We start from the raw sequence: 20927 nt of genomic DNA, 5'->3' as shown, positions 1-20927 counted from the left end.
GGCCTCTCCTGATGGACACAGGGGCCTCTCCATCCACTCTGAATCTTACACCTAAGGGGGGAAAATTGTAAAGGTATGTTTAATTATTAAGGGAATAAATGGGAAAGCTGAGCTGGTGTCATTTGTTCAATCACTATTAGGAGCTGAAGAGAATAGGTTTGAAATAAACTAATTTATTTCTCTTCCTACTGTCATTTTTATGAACCAGGAAGGAATTTGATGGTGGTATTGTAATATTGTAAAAGGTGATACAGAGGCTATTGCTGCTGTACCTTTGTGTCAAATGTCAGGCAAGGCCTGTGCTGAAGGGAACCCAGAGGTGTGGGCAGCCCCAGGGGGAAAATTTGATGTGGAGCCTCTCCAAGTTACTCGGAAGCAACCAGGCCAAGTGAGGGCTAAAAGCAACACCCTGTTCCAGGGGAGGGAAGGAAGGGCTCAGCCTGGTATGGAGCCCCTGCTAAAGGCAGGGCTCTTGGAGCCAGGGATGTCTCCCTACAGCACTCCTATCCTGCCAGTCAGGGAATCGGATGGCTCCAATGAGGAGGACAAGGAGAAGTGGCAGACTAAGCCCCTGTGAAATAGCTCAATTTGCTATCTAAAAAATACCTTTTGAGTATCTGAAAAAGAAGTGCAAATGCTGGAGAAAAAGGTTAAACATTTGAGAAATAGTGGGACTGAAGATTCCTGGTGGATTGACCCAGAGAGGGTCTGGGCAATCTCAGAAGTAACATTTCCCAGCACCAAAAACGAGCTGAGACAATTCGAAAGATTAATAGGGAAGTACACAGCCTGGATTGAGGATTCTCTGTTCCAGCCAGAACATTGTAGGACTTTTTAATCCCACACAGCCTCCATGCTGTGGTATGGACAGGAGAAAGTGAGCAAAACTTGGGAAAATGAAGAACCAAAAATATTGATGCCTCAGCTGGGGCTCTTCCAGACTCAGAAAAGAAATTGGAATTGTAGGTGAATGTTCAACAGGGCCATGCCAAAGGAATCCTTGGGCCAAAATATTTCACCCAGTGGCCAGAGTGGCCTCATTGCCTGCAGAATTGTGCAGCCACAGCTTCAACAGAACCGAGGCTCAAAACCTGATGACAACAGGATCTCCAACTGTTCCAGTCTGCCATCAAGTTCAAGCTTTGATAACCAAAAGAACCTCACAATGGATGAGGAGTGCTCGGTTATTACAGTGTGAAACTTGTTCAGTGGCACAGGAGGATTCAGAACTGAGGACAGGGGAAGGGTTTAACCCAGCCTCCTGTTTGAACAGCCCACAGAGGGGCTGGGAAGAAACCCAGCACTGCATTCAAGTGACACAGCTCCAGACCCAGCCTGGGGGAGATTCAGGAGACATTGCCTGGCCTGAGGCAGAAAATGTCTTGGTGGATGGCTCTTCAAGGGCAGCAGAAGGGAAAAGAGTTCCAAGACACGCTGTTATTGAGGAAAGGGAATCAGACAAAGCACAGGTTACCCCCATGGTCAGCTCAACCGGCACAGCTGTGTGTGCTTGTAAGAGCCTGGCACTGAAATGCCCTGAGCAGGAAGGCTTCAATATCTTCTGGTGACACCATCTCACCTAACAGGGGGGCAAAAGCAATTCTGATTGCTCAGCAACCACTGGATCACTTATTAAGGTATTTCTAAAAGACATAATTTCAAGAAAAGGGATTGTGGAAGCAACAGACTCAGAGAGCAGAACTCATTCTCCAGGAACGATCCTCCAGGGGGCTATGGGAGCTTTAGGAACACAATGGGACCTCCAGAACCCCTGGCACCCCCAGAGCTCAGGCTGGGTACAAAGAATGAATGGGGAAAGAAAGAAACACCTTTGGAAGCTGGGGATAGAAACCAAGATGCCATGGGGACGGCTTTTGCCATTGGCTTGGGCAAGAAGAAGAGTCAGACCTAGGGCAGATATTCAATTATTTCCCCTTGCAATTGATCTCAGGAATTCCTTACCCTGGGAATTCTCCACCTAGTGCAGGGTGGAGATAAGGGATGCACATTTAAAGCAGTCTGTGGCCAGAATCCTGTCTCTGGTGCAATCTCTCTCCCAGCAAGCTGGGCTGGCACAGAGCCTGCCTTGGCACTTTGCTGCTGCCAGCATCCAAGCAGGACATGGGCTCTGCCTAAGGAGTGCAAAGCAGCACCACTGGTGGCCAAGTGGCGTGGCCCATGCCAAGGGGCCCCGAGGCCAGAAACAGCCGCCAGCACAGCTGAACACGGGGGGACCCCTCAGCCTGGGCTCCAGGTCTCTGCAGCCCCGGAGATTTGCACTTCCCGCCTGCAGCAGGAGGATGGGAGGCCCCCCTGAGCCTGCACTGAAGGCAGCGCAGCAGCAGCCAGGGCTCCACAGCGGGGCAAGGCCCTGGGCCTGCCCACACCTCCTCTGCTGAAATCCTCGGCCTGGCCACCCTCCCTGGGCAGCTCCAGCCACCGGGGCCAGCCCTTGCTGCCACTGCTGCAGCTTCAGTGCTCTCTGGGCCTGCACTGCCACAGCTGCTGGGGACACACCGGGACAATTCCACTCACTTACACTCACACTGCATTAGCTGGGTTGGTGGAAAATGTAGCAAGTTTCATTAAAAAAAAAAATTATTTCTCTACTCAGGCTTGCTTTGCCTTGGCCTTGGGGAAAGAAATGTTAAAGGTTTTGTTAAGGGATGTTACACCACTCCGTGGAGATGAGTTTAACATCTCAACCCACTGGGAATACCCCAAAAGATACCCACAAAACATCAGTGCCCAGCAGCAAACAGCAACCAACACCTACCCCAGACACTGCCCCCGGCAGAGTTAGAGGCACCTGGTCTGCAAAAGGCTGAGAAGGAAATCCAGGAGTTCGAACCTAATTAACATCAGAGGCAAAGAAATCTGGGTCCAGTAGGAAACCAAATACTAAAAACTACACAACTTGGAAGCAATGAACATTAAACCAATGGATTTAGATTAGTTCAGACTGTATAAATTTAGGAAAATCTAGTAAAACTCACATGTCATGGGATAATTTTCTCTGCACAGCCGGCCTATGTGTGAATGAAATGATTTCTGTTGCACATCTTTGCCAGAACCAAGGAATGCCTTGACTCTCTAGCACTAAAGATATTGTTGGAAATTTTTTTTCCCTGCAGTTTCAGAGACAAGATTACACTATGAGAATAATTTTCCGTAATAATTGTCCTGGCTTGTAAGAGAAGCATGTATCCTATCTGCCATCTGTTGGAGGTTGGGCAGTTTTCTTATCTCTTCCAAGAACAAATGTCTCCCTCTGGGGAGATATCTTCAGTTCATGGACCATCGATAGACTCACTGCATGACCAGTAAAGTTACATCATCCCATTGTGAGATGCTCCACCCAGAAGGAGGAGCCAAGCACCCCTACCTGTATAAAATCAGCACTTTTTGGGACACTGAGCAGCTATTAGCTAGATTCCCAGAAAAGCAGCTCTTTTCTCTGCTGGATTCCCAGAGGAAGACCAAGCCCAACTACTACCAGACCTCCAAAGAAAACTCCACCCTTCTAGAGATCACCAATCCAGCAGCATTTCATCTGCCACTCCAGGAAAAACAGCCACCATTTAACTAGACTACTGCCAACACCCTAACTCCTCAGGGTGTTAGGTTTCTGACTCTATCACTAGTTTTGTTTGTACTAATTACATTTTTATTGTTATTATTTTTATTTAATTTTTCTCCTAATAAGGTACTGTTATTCCCATTCCCATATCTTTACCTAAGAGCTTTTTTTGAAATTGTGGTAATTCGGAGAGAGGGAGTTTACCTTTTCCATTTCACAAGAGGCTTTTGCCTTCCTTCACAGACTCCTGCCTTCTCAAACCAAGACAGAGCCCTTGGACAATCTTCCACCCCTGTACCTGAATTCTCCTCCCCAGGCTCAGGCCCCTGTGCCTGCACCAGCGGGGCACCCGCCTCAGCCTGCACAGGCACAGGCACCGCCGTTTAACACACAGCCCTCGGCTCCGCTGCTGCCGGACCCATCAGGTCCCTCCCAGCCCCACCTGCACCACAACAGGCAGACGATCCCGGGCACACACCTCCCACTGGGAAAACTGCTTATCCTCCAGCTAGCAGAACACGGTGCAAGACACGGAGAGAAAACCATGATGATAGTGAGGAGGAAGGGGACAGACCCAGTCTTTACCCTCTAAGGGAAGTACCAACCGCTCCCGGAGTCATTGGGTACGTAAATGTGCCGATCAATATGGGAGATGTAAGAGCTTTCAGCAAGGAAATGCGGAAATTAATGGATAATCCTCTAGGGGTGGCAGAGAGGCTGGATGAATTTTTGGGGAACATCATCTATTCATATGATGACATCTGCGCCATTCTAAGGTCGTTATTCAACGCCGAGGAACGGGACATGATACGGCAGGCTGCAATAAATGATTGAGAACACAGGAATCCCCAGGGAGGGAGTGGCACAAGAGAAAGCCTGAACAGAGGCCATCATAGAACACCCAGGCAGAGAAGGATCAGTCTAAAATGATAGGGCTAAGGAACATGGTAATACAGGGAATTTGGGGGATGGTACCAAAGGGACAGAACATTAGTAAAGCATTGGGGGAATGCCAGGGGAGGGATGAAATACCCACCAAATGGCTGGAGAGGCTGAGAAAGAGCCTCCAAATGTATTCGGGCACCGACCCTAATTCACCTGTCAGGGGTATTCTGTTTAAAACACAATTTGTTGCTAAATCATGGGAGGACATATGGAAAAAGCTAGAAAAAAGAGAAACTTGTCAAGAGAAAAGCCTCCAAGAATTGCTAAGGGAGACACAGAAGGCTTACATGAGAAGGAATGATGAAAAATAAAAAGCACAGGCAAGGATACTGGTGGCACGATAAGGGAAGTGCAAAAACAGGAGCAGATACAAAATCCCGGAAAGCTGGCACAAACACAACAGCCCCAGGGAAAACCTAACCCCTCTCAGAAGAAAGGCATAAACAAACAGGTTAGCAGCCCTGAGTGCTTTTACTGTCAACAGAAAGGGCACTTCAAAAGAGACTGTAAAAGAGAATGAAGGATGAACAGATCTTCCAGAAGGATTAGAGGTGTCAGGGGCTTTATAATTTGGGGTCCAGAACACCTGGAGAGCCCTTGATAAAATTAAAAATTAGACCCCAAAAACAAGAATTGGTGGTTTTGGTCAATTCAGGAGCAGAAAGAACTACAGTTCAGCGACTGCCACCTGGATGTACTAAAAGCAAGGATTCAATGGTGGTCATTGGGGCTAAAGGGGAACCCTTTAAGGTTCCGGTTTTAACAAATGTGGAAATAGAAAATAAGTTTTGTCTGGGGAACATAGTACTGGTAGAAGAAGCAGATTATAATTTGCTGGGGGGGGATCTAATGGTAGCTCTGGGGATAAGCCTGATAGCACAGGACTCCCAGCTCACAGTAAGTTTATACAAAATAACTGCTGAGGACAAAAATGAGATAAATCCCAAAGTGTGATTTGGGAAGAGGCGGGGAGGTTAAACACTCCACTCAGGAAGAGGCGGGGAGGTTAAACATGGAGCCAATTCACACTGAGATCCAGAGACTGGAGGATCCAATCAGGATTAAACAGTACTGCATTCCCATGAAAGGCAGGAATGGACTGAAGGCTGTAATAGAAGATCTAAGAAAGAAAGGCACATTGGAACTGTGCATGTCAAGACATTACACTCCTACCTTGGCAGTACAGAAGGCAGATGGTAATTACAGGCTGGTGCAAGATTTGAGGGTGGTAAATCTATTCTCTGTACTCACCAAACCTATTTGGACAAGCCCTTGAAAAACTCTTAAGTGAGTTTGTGCCCATTAAAGGGACCAAATTACTACAATACGTAGATGACCTATTGGCAGCCGGACTTAGGGAGGAGGATGTGTGGGACCATAGCACTATTAAACTTCTTTGGGGAAAAAGGGTTGAAGGTCTCAAACTGAAATTACAGTTCACAGAGCCTGAGGTCAAGTACCTAGGGCATTGGTTAACAAAAGGTAAGAAGTTGGATCCGGACAGGATAACAGGTATCATTACTTTACCCCCTCCATGAACAAAAAAGGAGGTCAGGCAGCTGCTGGGGCTTCCAGGATACTGCAGGCAATGGATCGAGGGATATAGTGAGAAGGAAAAGTTTCTTCATGAAAAGCTTATCACGGACAAGCTAAAGTAGACAGAGCAGGATGAGGAGGGTTCCAAGAAATTAAAAGAAACCCTCGCAGCAGCTCCAGAGTTGAGCCTCCCTGATGTAAAGAAACCTTTTCAGCTGTTCCTGGACATCAGTAATCACACTGCCCATGGGGTTTTAACGCAGGATTGGGCAGGGGCCAAGAAGCTGGTGGGGTATGTATCAAAGCTTTTAGATCCTGTAAGCAGGGATCTTACAAGCAATTGTAGCAGTGACAGTATTGGTGGAGGAGGCTAAGAAGGTGACTGTTACAGAATTTCTGAGAGAGAGGGCATGATTTATGTCTGAAGTGAGAATTGAGCTTCCCCTCAGTCTAGGCCACAGATTTGGGGCTTGTGAGGCCTTCCAGCCTCTGACGCAGTTAGAAATGAAGAGCTTGTGGCGCAGATAGAAATTGTATTAAGGTGTGATGCGAAGCACTGGGCTGTCTGGGTGTAAAGTAGTATAGGTTTATAGTGTAAGGTTTAGGCCACTTTAAGACAAAGGTAAACAATGTTAGCTTGCCAATGAGAGTGCTTTGTAAACTATAAACTGTATAGAAGTGTATAAAAACTGCCATCTTCTCTCAAATAAATGGAGAACATTGCATTAATCATATTGGTTGGATGTGTGTTCTGTCCTGTCCAGCTTCCCGTTATCTGAGGTCCCTGGTTGCAGGTGACCGTCGGGGCATTCTGCAGCAAAAGGCTGACAAGTGGCCAACTGACGCCAGGCTCCTACAGTATGAGGCTGTATTAATCCACTCCCGGGATTTGGAATTGTGAACTACCTCGGTGCAAAATCACGCGCGATTCCTGGCTGGGGAAGCCGCAGGAGTGCCTTCCCATGACTGCGCAGAAGTGGTGGAGCTGCAGATCAAAATAATGCCAGATTTAGAAGAAGGTGAAAAATGGTTTGTGGGTGGTTCTGCAAGGGTCATAGATGAGAAAAGGAAATCAGGATATTTCCTGATGGCAAAACCGGGGAGGTAGTGGAATCAGGACCCCTGAATCCCGGATGGTCAGCACAAGCTTGTGAGTTGTACGCAGTATTGAGGGCCCTGTGGAAATTAGAAGGGAAAAAAGGAACAATTTTTACAGATTCAAATTATGCATTTAGGGTGGTACACATATTTGGAAAGATTTGGGAAGAACGAGGGTTACTCAATACTCAGGGAAAGAGGCTAGTGCATGAAGAAATAATCAGGCAAATCTTAAAGGTTATAAGGGGGCCAGAGGCAATTGCCATAGTCCACGTGAAAGGGCACCAGACAGGAATGCAGTTCAGGACCCAAGGGAACAATTTAGCAGACAAAGAGGCCAAAAGCGTGCCTCTAATGAAGGTAAGTACCCCAGGAATCGAAGAAGGGGAGTTTCAGGAATATCCTCCCCACCCCTTCCTGAAGGAAATCGAGGGGTACAAGAAGATAGGAGGCCAGCTAGAAGGAGGTAAGTGGAAATTGCCAGATGGGAGGGAGCTGTTGTCTAAAGACTACAGCAGAAACATCCTGAGGAGATTACATCAACAAACACACTGGGGATTCCAGGCCCTGGCAGAGCAATTCCCTGGATTCTTCGGGTGCAAGGGGATTTATGAACTGGTAAAACAAGAGGTGCAGGGGTGTATGATTTGTCAAAAGATTAATCAGGCAAAAACACGGCAGCTGGCACTGGGAAGTCACCCAGTGGCATACAGACCTTTCAAAAGGATTCAGGTAGATTTTACTGATCTGCCTAAGGTGGGGAGATATAAATTTTTATTGGTAATAGTGGACAAACTAACCCACAGGGTAGAAGCTCTCCTGAGCTCTCAGGTGATGGCTCAGACAGTATCAAAATTTCTACTAGAAGAAATCATACCCTGATATGGGTTAGTAAAATACATAGATGCGGACCAGGAGACACACTTCACCTCAAAAATTATTAGACAACAAGCCAACGCTCTGGGGATCCAGTGGGAATACCACACCCCATGGCATCCTCAGAGCTCTGAACAAGTTGAAAGGATAAATCAAACATTAAAGGTTCAATTAGCAAAATTGATTTTGGAAACAAAAATGTCCTGGTTAGAGCGCCTCCCTTTAGCCTTGCTGAATATCCAGACCATGCCTCACTCCGAGACTGGAGTGTCACCTTTCAAAATGCTGTATGGGATGCCATATGAACATGGTATGCCAGTGGGGCATCCGAGGATAGAAGATGCACAGACACAGCCGTATCTCATAGCCATAAGTAAGAATCTGCAGGAATTGCGGAAGCAGGGAATAATAACACAAGGTGCCCCTTTAGGTTTTTCCACACATAAAGTACAACCTGGGGACAAAGTGCTCATAAAAACGTGGAGAGAAGCCCCACTGACACCTCACTGGGAAAGCCCTTTTCTTGTCCTCTTAACCACAGATACAGCAATACAAACAGCAGAAAAGGGGTGGACACACGCATCCCGAGTGAAGAAGGTCGAGCACCAGGAAGAGATGCCAGAGTGAAAAGTCACCTCTCCTCCTGGGGATTTGAAGATAACCTTGTGGTGGCCAAGTAAATGACTGACAGGGATCTGATAAGATGCACTGAACCTCATTGTGAATGTTATCCATTTGTATATTTCAAATGTGAGTATTGTAACAAGGTTTGGGTCACACACTGTAGAAGGGAATATTGGCCAAAGGGTTTATGTGATAAGTGCCTAGAAGGGGAACTAGCCATATCTTAGAGCTGTGGGTCTCAGATTCAGTCAAAGAAAGAAACTGAGAATTTCTAGCCAGGCAAAAAAGCTGGGAAAGAGCTGGGGAAGAATGTAAATAATGCTTTATTTCTCTTGTTTTTCACATTGTTTATAGTTAAGTTCTATCACTGTGTGTCAAGCACTTTTGCACCAATGCTCTGGATGGTTTTCACTTCAGAACAAATAGATTTGATCCTTGCGAAGCTCTGTATAAAAGAGCTGTGTATTTTGAATAAATGGGAGTTTTACTCTCAGCAGCCTTCTGAGTCAAGTCTATTCATTCCCATCCTGCCTCGACAGCAACAAGAGCTTGCCACAAGCCTAGGAATAATAGAAGCGGACTCTGAGATCTGCTTTCATTTGTTTCAAAACAGGCTAAGGGGAAAATTGAGATCAAAAGCTCAAATCATTACTGTTGAGTGCCGGAGGTTAAATAAAGTACCCTGCAGTGCAGATACAGTTAAACTACCAAGGTGGAGCATCTTTTAACGGAGGTATGCAGCTCAGTCCAGGTATGACACCACAGAAGACTATTCTTGCTGCCGAGAAAATGGTTTACCTCACCACTGGTGGCAACCCAGTGAGCACAGGCAAAGGCAGAGGAATAATAATCGTGGGGATCCTGATCAATCTGAGTCCAGCAATGTGCCTCAAGACCAGCACGCGTTGCACTAACTGGCCCAGCACAGAGGTGTGAGGCCCCGGTGAAGGTGCGGGCTCTGCATACAGACTGTCCGGAGAGCACACGGGGAATCGGAGGCTCCGACAGCCCCAGCCCCAAGGAACTGCGGCAAGGGTAAGATAAGCGGGCACTGTCCCATAAACGGCACCCTGCAGGGGATACGCGAGCTAAAAGAAAGAATAAGGTGTTACTCACAAAGGGCGACCCCCAAGGACGGGCAGTCAGAGCACAAGGTACACAAAAGAAATGTTGAACAGATATCTGTCCCAATCTGTGATAAATGTAACCGCACAGTATGGACTGGGAGAAGGATGGAGTCAGTGTTTGTAGCATACTTTCAGGCTAACCCATTGTGTTATGACAATAACCACTTGGGAATGTGTGTTATGGGTGGACAGACATACTGGGTCGGGAAGAATTTAAATATGAGACCAAGATGTCCCTCAAAAATGAGCCAAAAATGGACCTTTTAGAGGATTGGGATGACCGCGTTTGTTTGCAATATGACAGGATGTTCTGCTTTTCAAGAACAAAGAGGGAGTGGACCCGGAGAGCAAAATTAAACAGGTATCACAGGAACTAAAAAGACAAGAGGCAGAGATGAGAAAAAGAAGGATGGAGCAAGAAAGGCTGAGAACTCTAAGCGAGCAATATGATCAGCTCAAAAAACAATATACCAGTTGGAGTTTCCCTGCCTCCAATCAAAACCTATTTGTGGATCTGATGCAAGAAACTGCAACAGAATTGGGGCTGTCCAATTGCTGGATCTGCAGAGGGCTCAAGTCTGCAGAGAAGTGGCCTTGAAAAGGTGAGAGCTTAGCTCTAGATCAACTCCTGAAATGAGATAATGCTATAATTGGGACATTTTGCATTAGCAGGGAGGGAAAGGAGCACACTGAAATGGTGGGATACACTTCATGTCTGTCCACTCCAACAGTAAATTCCTTTAACAAAAGCCAGTACCTAGTAGGTACCTAGTAGGGTACTGGAGCTGGGAAAAAGGCACTAAATGTGAATGGAGAGAAAAAAATCGAACACTGCTGGAACAAAGGCTCTGGAGCTAACCCTTACCAATCCTTAGAGAATTGAGAGGATTCTGGAGTAAACCCAAAAACACAAAAGTCAGGTGGAAAGCCCTGAATGGTTTATATTGGATTTGTGGGAAGAAAGCATACAGCAAACTACCTCAGTGGTGGAGAGGATCATGTACTATTCAATTGATCAGACACGTTTTCTTTACCCTACCTCAATCAGAACACAGCTCACTAGGGGCCCCCTTATACAAAACTTTGAGCAGAAGAAGGGATTTGAAAAAGAAATTCCCTATCTTTGGTGGGGGTCAGACCTGGGGCGAGAAGTGGCCAGCAGAAAGAATAATAGAGGATTATGGTCCTGCAACATGGGCCCAGGATGAAAGCTGGGGGTATAGGACCCCAATTTATCTGTTAAACCGACTAATAAGACTTTGGGCAGTGGTAGACATGGTCTCTAACCACACCTCAAATGCCCTTGAGCTGTTGTCTAAACAACACTCCCAAATGAGGGCCTTCGTGTATCAAAACAGAATAGCCCTGGACTATTTACTAGCAGAGGGAGTAGGGGTCTGTGGAAAGTTTAATGAATCATAATGCTCTATAGAGATTGATGACTATGGAGAAACCATCAGAGGCCTGTGACAGAAATTAAAAGGGTAGCACATGTCCCAGTACAAAAATGGAACTCCGTACTCCAAGCATCCTGGTGGGATCATCTGTTTGATGGAGCATGGTGGAAAAAGGTAATATTTTTTTATATTGTGTTCAATAGCTGGGATCATATTCCTACCCTGCCTGATACCATGCTTTATCAGGTCGATACACTCAGTAGTGCAGGGTATGCAGGTGGCTGCCATGCCCACAGACCCAGAATGTGCTATGGGAAAAACAAATCAGGTATCAAAAATAATGAAATTGGGGGAGGAAAATCTACATGGTAGGGCAGCAGATGCTTTGGCCAGATTCAAAGAGCAGATACAGGGAGAAGGGGATGTCTACAAATTGTACCAGGGAATTCCAAGACAAGAGTGGGATAATAAGCCTTCAGGGAACTAAGAGGATTATTTCCTTCTTATAAAGAACTAGGAAATGAGATAGTAGTATAGGGTAAAGTCACACATAATTATGTAGAAAGTTTAGAAATCAGGAATTACTATGTTTATGTAGAAGGGGAGGGATTGTTTTGTGTATATGGGATAATTCATGCAGATAAAAATTGCCATATATATTTTATGTATGTATTGGTAAGAAATACCCTTATAAAAAGATTTTTAAGCACACAAGTCAGTGTCCGGGATTGCATCACAGCGTTGAAACCACCTGGACAAGAGGAAGGAGATCTTCATTTACAAATGAATGAATGTGGCCAGCCCAGAGATGGGTGTTCCTCAAGGTGATCCACCAGGATGATGAATACCTGATAAATATCTAAGACTGAGATAGCTGGAGCCATCTGTGAGATACATCTCAATACTGGATTCCTGGATTCTGGGAACACATCGTGGATGTTTATCACTCCCCGGACATGGTTTTGTTCCCTGGATGTTTATCACTCCCCGGCCATGGTTTTGTTCAGCTCCTTGCAGAGAAAGAACTCCACAGGAATATGTGCAGACCTGAAAGGAAGAAAAGGGACTCTGCCTCGGGCAGGAAAAATCATATAAAGACCTCTCAGCAGGACAGTCGGTGTGAAACAGAGGGGACCCTCTGCTGTAGCGATCAGACCTGTGTCTCGCCCAGCACCGGTACCCAGGCTCTGCACTGACCCTTTTTGACTGGATTGTGGCTCTTCTTTTTTTTTTTTCTCTAAATTTATACTTTGATCATTTAATAAATTTTCATTAATTAATAAATTGGAGCATTCATTTATCACAAAGGTAATCCTTTAACTCATTAACAGTTAATAGTGTGTTTAAAAATATGCTTTAAAAAGAAAAAATAAAACCAGCATATTCTGGGGTGGCCACATATGAGTCATCCAATGGCTGATCTGGAAGAGAATTTTCCTTCCAGCAGCCTGGAGAGGAGCTTAAGAAATGCAAATTAACAGTGCTGGGGTAAAGCATGGACAATGTATTTGGGTTTCTTGCCTGGGGCTGGAATTGGGCTGATTCCCTCTGCCCCCTCACCCCAAACTCTGCCATCTCCCACAGATGGAATTTGCACAGCTGAAGGCAGAGCCCATGCTGAGGATCTCTGACTCTGCAACAGAAATGGCTGAAGCTGCAAAGGGAAACAGCAAATGGAGAATGTTGGGAAAACTTCACCAAAATAAGGGAGGGATCATCCCTCTGCCCACTCCAACATCTGCTGTCACAGTCTGTGTTTTATAGGGTGGATTCGAGCATGGGGGTTTTGCTACCACAAATTCAGAAAAATCAGTTAGAATACAAGTATTTGATGTTTACATTAGAGAAAATCAGTCAATTGATGGAGCCCCAGCTGAAGGGAGCACCCCAAAATGGGGAAAAGATGAAGGGCCACCAGAACAAATCCTACAACACCATGGACCAGCCCCTGAGAACCCAAACCAATTCCTATCAGGAGACAGATAAACCATTTATCATTTCAATGGCATCATTAAATTACAAGCTGTCCTCCAAATAAGAACCAACCAGACAACTCCAACTCCTGACCTTCCTGCTGACCAAGCCACTGAAATGAGGAACACAACATTTCACCAGGGGATGGGATCAGATTATCTGTTAGCAGAAAAAGGAGGAGTTTATGGAAAACTCAGTGACTCAAACTGCTGTTGGCAAAGAGATGACCAAGGAAAACTGGTGAAAAAGCTAACAAAGGAAATAAGAAAGCAGCTCATGTTCTGGCCCAAATGTGGAAAGGATGGGAATGGGACACGATTTTGTGGTGCACTGGCAGACCATGGGTTAAACGAATGCTGCTTCTCCTCTTCTGTGCTGCAGCAACTCTCATCTTTTTACCATGCTCCACACCTTGGCAGTGCAGCTCATCCAGAAGCTGAGCCAGGGCATGCAGGTGGCAGCCAGGCCTCCTGATCCACAAACGGCTACAAAAGGACAGGGAATGAGGGCAGTGAGAATAATCCCAAAACCAAAGAGGACCCGAGAAGAACAAAACAGAGTCAAGGAGTGAATCTGCCTGGAGATAGGGCCAGGCACTTGTAGATAAGGAAGCAACGTGAGAAACCATCAGTTCAATTAAATGTTACAAATCGACCCAGACAGCTGCTCAAAGTCCCGCTACATTCCCGAACTTCGAGGAGAAGAACAAAGACTTAACAGAGCCATGAATATCGGCTGTTCTACAAAAGGAGGGTGCACATTAACGAGGACAGGCAGCAGGCGCATCGGGAAGTCGGAACCTGCCAAGGAACTCAGCCGGTGGGCAAAGGCAGAGGGAGATGCGGCCGGGAAAATGAGGATAAAAAGGAGGCTGCGGACTACAAGCACGGCAGAGAGCGCACGGCAAATGCCCCACGGCCTCTGCCCCTGCTCGGCAATAAAGTCACTTTGACAGGACTCCTCGCTCTCCCCCGGGCACACGAACCTCCGGCGACGGGAATTTCCCCGCCCGCTCCCGGCCGCGGGGCAGCCCCTCTGTCCTACCCACAGCAGCCGGGCCGAGCCAGCGCTGCTCCGGCAGCGGCTCCTGCCCGGCCCCGGCGGGAAGGAGACCGCGGGCAGCCGCTCCCGCAGCGCCCTCAGCCCGGGGCCGGCACGGGCCGGACACGGCACCGGCGAGCCGCCGGAGCCCCCTGCCGCCCCCTCCGCCCGCAGCCAGCCCCGAGCCCCCGCAGAGCCCAGCGCGGCTCCCACCTGCGCCGGGGCCGCCTCCGAGCTCCGCCGCCGCCGCCTCACCGCGCTCCGGCCGCTGCCGCCGCTGCCGGGCCCGCACAGCCGCTCGGCCAATGGCGGCGCTGCGCGGCCACGGCCGCCCTCAGCCCGCCGCCGGGGCCGCGCCGCGCCCCGCTCCCACCAATCAGCGCGCCGCAACCGCGACTGACGGCACCGGCGGCCAATGGCAGCGAGCTCGGGGCGGGCTCTGCGCACGGCCCCGCCTCGCCCCGCGCTCTCGGCGCCCCCGGGCTGCGTGAGGGGAAAGCCGGAGATGAGGAACAGCCCCGGCACGGGCCCGGGCCCGAGCCGGGATTGAGCTGCCCACACAAACAAACTTCTCCCGCCTCCCGCCACGGCTTTCCCGGCCCTGCGCCTCCCGTGCCTCCGCCTCTGCGGGAAGCCCAGGAGCCTCACTTCTCCTGCCCCTCGTTAGCGCATCAGTGCTTCGCTTTGATTTCCCCCGAAAAGGGAAACCTGCCCCAAGCCCTGTGGGTGGGTGGGGCAGGGGAGAGATTTCTGGCGGAAAACTCCAAAGACTCGGAGCAGGAGAAGGAGAAGTCAGTGCAGCTTTCCCCACGCCTCCCTGCTCCCAGCTGCACCTCCTCCCCCGGCAGGGCAGGAGACAGGGAATGGGGCCATGCTCAGCTCATCCCCCGGGGCTTCTCCCTCTGCTCAGGGACAGGAGTCGTTCCCTGCTGCACCCTGCGCTCTCTCCCGGCCGAGACTTCTCCAGGAACTTCTCGGAGCGGAGTCCATCCCCTGGGCACAGCCCCCTCCGAGTGCTGCAGCGTGGGTCACTGTGCCACGGGCTCAGTCCTGCCAGGACAGGCTGCTCCAGCGGGGCCCCTCTGCCCGCGGGCTCACAGCCTCCTCTCGGGCATCGCCGAGCTCCAGCCCGGCTCCTCCAGGGGCTGCAGGGGATCTCTGCATCCCCACGGACCTGCAGGGGATCTCTGCATCCCCATGGACCTGCAGGGGATCTCTGCATCCCCAGGGACCTGCAGGGAGATTTCCGCAGCCCCATTGTAATATATGTTATGGAATAATTCGTGCTTATATAAAATATGCATCAAGTCAGTTGTGCTTGTACAAAAAGATTCTTAAAGTTTTAAATGACCAGTGGCTGCAGCCGGGGCTGGAGAAACCACAGTTGGCAGAGAGAGAAAGACCTAATTTACAAATGAAAAAAGGTAGCTCGGTGCAGAGATGGGCGCTTTCCGGGGACAATCCAGAAGACTCCCAACGTTTAACCCCTGGTCTGCCGGGGAGCCAGAAAACCGTGTCTCATTCCCATCCTTTCCATGCTTAGACCCATACAGAAACTGCTTTCCTATTTCCTTTATTATCTTTTTCAACACTTTCCCCATGTCATCTCTTTGCCAGCAGCAGTTTGAGTCATTTAGTTTTCCTCAAACTGCTTTTTTCCTGCACACAGATAATCTGATCCCATCCCCATGTGAAATGTTGTGTTCCTCATTTCAGTGGCTTGGTCGGCAGGAAGGTCAGGAGCTGGAGCTGTCTGGTTGGTTCTTATTCCGAGGACAGCTTTTAATCTAATGATGCCATTGAAATGATAAATTGTTTCTCTGTCTCCTGATAGGAATTTGTGAAAAATGCCAATCACTTGGTTTTTAGAATTTTAAAAGTTTAATAATAATAAAATGGTGGAAAAAATAGGAATAGAATTAGACTGATAAAAATTTAGAGTTAAGACAATTACAAGACAATAAAAAAGAAAGAATATCTGAGGTCCAGATGCTCTCTGGTACTTAAGCCAAGAGGAATGTACCTTGTGAATAAAGGAATCACCCCTAAAACAATACACTGTTGCATATTCATATATCCTTCATGGTTATGCATACATTCTATTTGAAACAAAAAACTCTGTCTGTTTTATGTCAACTGCTTTCTTTAATTCCCACGGGGTCTTCGAGTCTGAGCAAGGTGTGAAGAAATCAGCTTCTTCTAATAAGAAAACCATAAATTGCTCTTCTCTGGAGAATTTGCGTGTTCCTTGAAGCGAGTATCTCATTCCTTAAACCCCCCCCCCCCCAACACACACATACATAGTTTCTTTTTTAACTACTAAAGCTTCATTTTATCTACAAAGCTACATTTACCATACTGTTATATGTAGCAGATATAATTGGTGCCGATTCTAATATGATATATGTGATATTGAATATTTGTTAGATTTGTTAGAACACTCTAACACTCTACACGTTTGTATTAGGATTCCCCCCCACCCTCGCAGGTGAGACCGGGTGTATATTGGAAACTGATTTACAAGTAAGAAGGTGCGGCTCCCCAGGAGATGGGCCATGGCTGGGGAGATACAGGAACCCCCGGTGCTGATCCTTGCCTGAAGGACCCGAGATGGATATCATGGAAATCCTTGGGCAGACACAGGTGAATGCAGCGTTCCCTCCCGTAAATTTCATCAAGGGATTCAACAAACTCCAGACACTGAATTGTTCTCCCTCATCACCAAAAAAGAAAATCTCATTAACATATAGACTCTTGATGGAAGAAAAGACTGATTGCTGAAATCTTGGCCTCAGGCAGAATTTTCCCTATAAAACCTGCATGTGCCAGGATGGAGGTGTGTGGGCTTAGAGGAAAACCTCTGCTGAGGCTGACCTCTTTGTTGCACACCCAGGGCCGACCCCGGGCTCGGCTCTGTTCTTTCCTTGTGGCTGGCTAGGTAGAATTTGATTGCAAAATAAATATTTTATTTTTTAATTTAATTTGTCTAGACAAACTTTAATTTATAACAGTTATAATACATAAAACGAAGAATCCCCATTTCTTCCACCATCCCATGCTCAATACATTACCCCACTAGTTAGTTTTTAACATTGTTTTCCCATTTTTGGTCTGGTATCTGGGTTGTTTTTTTCTAGGATGACCTCCCCGTTGTCATCTATTTTCAACAATCTGATATATTAAACTTTCCACAAACACCCTTTCATTAGCCAATAAATGGTCTAAAGCCAACCTATTCTGGTACACTGCAGTTTTTGTTTGGCCTTTATGATTTGATATTAATTCCAGTGCCTGAGCAGCTTTGTTTGTTATCTCCTCTATAACAGCGTGGAGGCCTATAATATGATGCAGTATATAATTTGGAGTCAAAACAGAGCTAGATTGCTGTGCTGGTTTCACCTTTTTGTTTATTAATTGTCTTTATACCAAATCTTGGACTATATCTCTAAGATCAAATGTAAAGCAAATCCATCTCTCTCAGACATTCGATGCCCCATCTATTATCACATTTTCCTAATTTCCTTGTAATCCAATATTTTTCCCCATTTTGCCTGCAGGTACTCAATTTGGGTGGGTCTGTGGCTGTTGACATGGGTGTGTGTGACAAAAAGGAACTTTGGGTTCTTTCCGTGTAATACTTTCTGTAACATTTGTGACACGATCTTGCTGCTATCTCAGAAGGGAAAAGACAACAAATGAGAGACAGAAACAGGAATGACAGAGGTCTGGCATGGCTTATACCCCCACCTCCCCTGCCTGTGGGGTTGCTGCCCACAGCAGGTACGTGTGATCTTCTCGCTGGTGAGTACAGTGCTCAATCCAGGCTTGCCCTCTGTTTCCCTTGTCACTCCTTTTTACTGATATTTTTAGGCAAGTCCTTTTTGACACTCCTTAACTGTGGTTTCACATTGTTCCTCAGGTATCTCTCAGTCAACAGGCACTAATAATTCCCATCCACAAAACAGAGTTATTACTTCAGTTGTTTTGAGTTCTATCTGTATTGGGAATTGATTCAGTACTGATACCTCTTGCAACAAGAACATAGATTTTGTGAGATACAACACCAATTATTCTCATAATTTGAACATTCACTTGTCACCCAGCTGGCGTGTCCAGTATTGGGATGAATCACATAAAGTATACAGCATAGCACTGATGGCAATTTCCTTTCTTCCCTGTACAAGTCACAGGCTAAGGCCAGACTATAAGAACTCTTTGACTCAAACACTCCCGATCCTCCTGTTTGAAGTGACAGTGTTCCTCTGCCAAGGAGGTGTCGGAGGCGTCTCAGGGCTTATTCAGGCAGGGCTTAGAACCAGTGATGCAAGCTTTGCCTTATTTCTCAGTTAGGTGTTATTCTTTGTACCTGCCTTGGATCATTTGGGTCTTCCCAAACCATTACCACCCAGTCCTGGTTGAAAGTCAATTTGGTGTCACCAGTTTAGATGTGATAGTCCATTCCTCACGTTTCTTCACAAGTCCTCTGCCTCTGTTTCCCACTTTCTCTAACAACCTGAATACCACCTTCTTTCAACTACTCAAAAAGTCCTTTCTCTCACAATACCATTCAACACAATCCACCTCCCTCCAAGGAGATAAAGTAAAGCTCAAAATAAACAATCTACATTATATACACTTCCATTAATCTACATTTACTCACTTTTATTTTTCACTCACTCTCACATACAACAAGAAGATACCTTTCACTTTCAAACAGTCTACATTACATATCTACATCCTGAGTGCTCATGGAATGTTAATCCATCAACCCAGCATGTTTAATCCTGGATGTCTCTCAACCCAGCAGAATTTTAGGTGTTAATGTTACTGTTGTCCAACCCCAGATCCCCGTGGGCATATCCTCAATCTGGCAACCCTGGGTGCTCTTGGAATGCAAATCCCTCAACCCAGCAGGTTTAATCCTGGATGCTCTTGGGCACACTTATCCCTCAATCCAGCAGAATTTTTTGGGGCCCCTTATTTTTTCTTTTTTTTTCAAATTTTTTTCCACCTGTTTTTCCACTGCCAGGAAAACTTTTGGCTTCTCTCCACGAGGTTCCACTTCTTCCCTAAGACCCAGTCCCAGTTTCCCCGGGGTGGGGGGGATTCTCTCTTTTTTATCACTCCCTTGGTCTCTTTACTGGCCGCTTTTCTCACGAAAAAGACAAAACACAGCATGAGAGACTGCAGCAATCACTCATTCCCCCCTTATCCACCCCATCCCAACAAATACTCACCTGTCCTTTGTCCTTGGGTCTTGGTTCTTCGTGTACACTTTAGTCTCAGGGGCTAATTACCAAGGGTTTAGGGAATCCTTTCCCTTTTCTTTGTTTTATTGTCTCCTTTTGCCCATGGATCATAACCTGTGTCTGTGGTCACACACCAGGGGAACAGAGCGAGGCTGCCTAAATAGGGCAGGACCCGTCTTCCTCACCCTGACTCTCCTCAGGCCCCGGCAGAGAGGTGTTAGAAACCATCTTTGCCACCATAGTTGTGAAAAACGCCAATCACTTGGCCTTGAAAATTTTAATAATAATAACATAGTTATTAAAATACTAATACAATTAGAGTGATAAAAATTTAGAGTTAGGACAATTAAACACAATAAAAACAAAAGACTTAAGGATGTCTGGATGCTCTTGGGAACTTAAGCCACAACATGCATACTTTGTGAACAAAGGGATCACCCTTAAAATTACACTATTGCATATTCATATATCCTTCATGGTTATGCATACATTCTATTTAAAACAAGACACTCTGACTGTTCTATGACAAGTGTTTCCTTTAATCTCCATGGCGTCTTTGAGTCTGAGCAAGGGATGAAGAAATTTGCTTCTTCTGATAAGAAAGCCATAATTTCCTATTCACTGGAAGACTTAGGTGTTCTGTGATGGTTACCTCAAAGCGAGTATCTCATGCCTTAAAAGAAAAGCCACATAGATATTTTATGTTTTAACTACTAAAGCTTCATTTTAACTATGAAACTACATTTACCATGCTATTAAAATGTTAATACAGCACTACTAATTAAACTAACATATATGCATTCTTCATGTTGGGTGTCTGCTGGATTTTCCCCGGAAAGGACCCATCTCTGCACAAAGCCACCTTTTTTCATTTCTAAATTAAGTCTTTCTTTCTCTGCCAACTGTGGTTTCTCCACCCCGGCTGCAGCCACTGGTCATTTAAAACTTTAAGAATCTTTTTGTACAAGCACAACTGACTTGATGTATATTTTACATAAGAACGAATTATTCCGCAACATATATTAGAATGGGGCTGCAGAGACCCACCTGCAGATCCATGGGGATGCAGAGATCCCCCTGCAGGTCCGTGGGGATGCAGAGATCCCCTGCAGTTCCATGGGGATGCAGAGATTCCCATGCAGGTCCAGGGGGATGCAGAGATCCCCTGCAGGTCCATGGGGGTGCAGAGATCCCCTGCAGCCCCTGCAGGAGCCGGGCTGGAGCTCGGCGATGCCTGAGAGGAGGCTGTGAGCCCGCGGGCAGAGGGGCCCCGCTGGAGCAGCCTGTCCTGGCAGGACTGAGCCCGTGGCACAGTGACCCACGCTGCAGCACTCGGAGGGGGCTGTGCCCAGGGGATGGACTCCGCTCCGAGAAGTTCCTGGAGAAGTCTCGGCCGGGAGAGAGCGCAGGGTGCAGCAGGGAACGACTCCTGTCCCTGAGCAGAGGGAGAAGCCCCGGGGGATGAGCTGAGCATGGCCCC

At 47.0% G+C, this 20927-nt stretch overlaps 1 protein-coding gene across 1 annotated transcript in view; it reads right to left on the bottom strand.

Annotated features, from left to right (window-relative positions):
* The window catches only part of LOC144247634 (uncharacterized), a 748886-nt gene that overhangs the window by 593763 nt on the left and 134196 nt on the right, over positions 1 to 20927 (bottom strand). The gene's annotated exons all lie outside the window — the stretch shown is intronic.

This window comes from Lonchura striata, chromosome 35 (genome assembly GCF_050655825.1).
Source record: "Lonchura striata isolate lonStrDom1 chromosome 35, ASM5065582v1, whole genome shotgun sequence".
Taxonomy (NCBI): domain Eukaryota; kingdom Metazoa; phylum Chordata; class Aves; order Passeriformes; family Estrildidae; genus Lonchura; species Lonchura striata.
The sequence above is the reverse complement of the archived record's forward strand: the minus strand, read 5'-3'. Positions and strand labels throughout refer to the sequence as shown.